This window comes from Macrotis lagotis, chromosome 1 (assembly GCF_037893015.1).
Source record: "Macrotis lagotis isolate mMagLag1 chromosome 1, bilby.v1.9.chrom.fasta, whole genome shotgun sequence".
Taxonomy (NCBI): domain Eukaryota; kingdom Metazoa; phylum Chordata; class Mammalia; order Peramelemorphia; family Peramelidae; genus Macrotis; species Macrotis lagotis.
Genome location: NC_133658.1, coordinates 920025372 through 920028827, shown reverse-complemented (window position 1 = coordinate 920028827; position 3456 = coordinate 920025372). Strand labels below are relative to the sequence as shown.

Here is a 3456-nt window from a genome sequence, read left to right as displayed (position 1 = left end):
CAGTTTTCATAGGCATAGAACAATGAGGTCAGTCCAATAACTGTCGACCTTCAGTTTGGTAGTCAGTCTAAATCTTCTTCTCTCTCACACTTTCTTTTGGACCCTCCCAAATAGTGAGCTAGCTCTGGCAATGTGTGTGTCAACCTAACTTTCAATTTGTACCTCTTGGAAAGTACACTGTCAAGGGAAGTGAACCTTTTCACAGTACTCAAACATTCTCCATTTGCTGTCATAGATGGTTCCACATATGGATGGTGTGGTGCTGGGTGATAGAGCATCAGTGCTTTCTTGGTGTTATTAGACCAAAATGAGCACCAGCAGCAGAAATTCGATCCATACTTTGTTGTACCTCAACTTCAGAGCCTGCATTGTGTACACAATCATCTGCAAATGGAAGATCCCGCACCAACATTCCCCTCCTCTTTGGTCTTGGTTTGTATCCTTTCCAAATTGAAGAATTTACTAGCAGTGTGTTAGCTAAACTTGAGGCCATGTTCATCCTCAGTGAAGGGTTTGATAACATAGCTGAACACATCATGCTAAAAAGCATGGGAGCAAGGACACATCCTTATTTGATTCCATTGATTACTGGGAAATCTTGAGAGCATCGTCCACTATCCAGAACCTGGGCATGTATGCTTTCATAAAATTGACGTAAAATACTGATGAACTTCTCTGGGCAACTAAATTTTGACATAAGAGTAAATGAACAGTTGATATAGTGCTTACTGCCTGACAACTCCAGGAAAAATGCCAGGAACAGAATAGAAGGCTGTATTTAATCATTGTGACTAAAGACTTTAATACTGTCAGTTGTGAGGGTTTATGGAAAATAATATCAAATTTAGTCAATTAGGAAGATTTAAGCTTGTGATGAGCAAAAATTTTTATTTGGCCTCTTGTCTAACTCCTGTTGCCCCCTCATTTTATATATATATATATATATATATATATATATATATATATATATATATATATATATATATATATGTATGTATGTATACATATATATATATGCAATCATGTTAAACAAATTTTCATATTAATCGTTGTTTTACACAGACTTCCAGTGCATTGAAATGTACAAGCCTCTTTCTAACAAAACATCCAACTCAATACTGGGGAAAAAGTCTAGGAGCTCCAGATAGATTATATAAATAGTGGAAACAATCAAAATAGTTTATTTACATAAGCATAGTCTTCCCCTTAAAATGTCCATGATGATTATAAAAATCAGACAAAGGGAGGCAGAGAGATATAGTACGTTATTGTACTTTGATATTTTGCGGTATTCTCTCCTTAGCAGGCCCCAGTCCCATTTATGCAGGTATCTTAGATACTGCTTGCAATGAAGTACTAGACATGCATTGCTATGTACTGGTCACTGTGCCCTTATTGTTAATATTTTGAATTTCACCAATATGGACCCTATAGTACTGTCTCCGAACTTTGCCCCTACATTCTTTTTAAATATCTTCTGCTATGTCTCTGGAGGACCTTTATACTGAGGTTTTAGGATCTTTTTAATGCAGGCAGAAGATATATGAATCACAAATGATCTCATTTGTAAGCATAAAGAAAAGAATAGCATTTATAAGCATAAAGAAATACAAATAGCAGTAGCAAAAGAGAACAGCAAGAAAAAGGAAAATATCCCTGGGCCCTGGCAATGACTGGATCAGTGTATGGGTAACTTAGCTTCATTTTGAGATAATTGTGTCATATTGGTCAAGGGTTTGCAATATTGTGGATGTCATCAGTAATGTAGGGGCAGCAGCTGTTGCCTTTTATAGCACATGTACTTCCCTGAATTGCTATCAATATGTCTACAACCATGTGATTCTGCTGGACAAATATTCTTATTTATGTGATTTCTTGAAATAGAGTAACCTCACTGGAAACTCTCCTAAAGGACACCCACCTTAATAAGGATGGAAGAGGTATTAGTGGCATTTACTACACATATAAGGTTAAGGTATTTCCACATACTCTGTGGCATTTAAACTGTTCTATAAAATTAACACAATTAGCACAATACAAATAAAAGTTATGTATTTGAAACTTGAAGCAAACCCATTACAGAGGTGACTCCAATCTAATTGAATGCAATTCCAAATTATCTTACATAGAAAATAATTTACCTTAACCCCAATGGAATTATAAACTGTTCACACTTGACACGCTATATAAAATTACCAAGGATGAAGTAACTATTACCAGTTAAGGAATTAATAATAGATTACCATATTTAGTGTTTGTCCTAGGCCAGGCAGTGTGATAGGTACTTTACCATCTGTGGAGTAAACTATGGTAAAAAGACATGTGATAATCTGTCTATCAACTCAATGAATTCAATTTCACCTTGTTCTATATTTCAAATGGCATTATACATAATCTCAACTTAAAATTTCAATTTAATTTTACCCAAGGTCTATTTATTGTCAACATATCACATTATAATTTCCACTATTTCTAGTCAATTCACTTCCAAATATTGTGAAAGTGGAAATCTGACGTTAGGATTTAATTTACACCAATACTTTTGAGCATGTTTTAATTTAATTCAAATCTGGGTTCCACAATTTCATTAGGAATATATATCTTATCAATTGACTAATAGCACTTTTCTGGTGACTCAAGTCAAGCCACAAAATTTTCAAATTCAATCCATCTATTTAAACAGTCAAATTTCTTACACACTCTCAACATTTTGAGATATTTTTCATATTTATGTACCTCTCCTAGGGTAAATCTTTCATTTTTATATACCTCTCTAATGGTTCAAAAATCTAAACCTTATTATAAATTTCATTTTCCCCCATCTTATTTCTTTTTTCCAAGTCTTCCAAATGCTAAAACTACACAACTTTCCTTTGTTTGTTCAACTATAGTTAAATTTTATTTATTCCATTGAATATTTCCTTTATAATTTTAGCACATGTTTTTAAACAAACCCAATGACTTTCCCAGCTTTATAGTTATTTTAATCTCAAGTGATCAATTTTTTAAATCAATTTTCCTTTAGAATATATTTTTCTCTTCTGATTTATCAGGCATTCTTTCTTTTTTCTTCTTTTAATTTTTTTGCAAGGTAATGGGGTTTAAGTGACTTGCCCAAAATCACAATTTACATTCCTATATTAATAAATTACATTTATATTGATTAGTGCTTAATTTTAACTTGCATGATACCTAAATACTTATTTAGATTTTCCCATGAAAATGAATTATCTTTTGGTTGTATTGCAGTTCACAAAAGACTTTCTTGTTTTTCATGGATCAAGAAAGGGTTATGTGCCATTATAGTTGTAAAGTGCAAGTCTTGAAATTTCCCCTGACACAGTCCCCAAATCTATCTCTCTATAATCAGTGAAATGAGTTTCTCCCCTAGTTGTAAAAGAATAAATACTTCATTCCAGAGTTTTTGCGAGATGGTGTGAAAAGAATTAGACTTAA

General features: G+C 33.2%; 1 pseudogene; it reads left to right on the top strand.

Moving 5' to 3' along the window:
• Positions 1-1914: 1914 nt before the first annotated feature.
• Positions 1915-2013, top strand: LOC141510775 (U6atac minor spliceosomal RNA; annotated as a pseudogene).
• The last annotated feature ends 1443 nt before the right edge of the window (positions 2014-3456 follow it).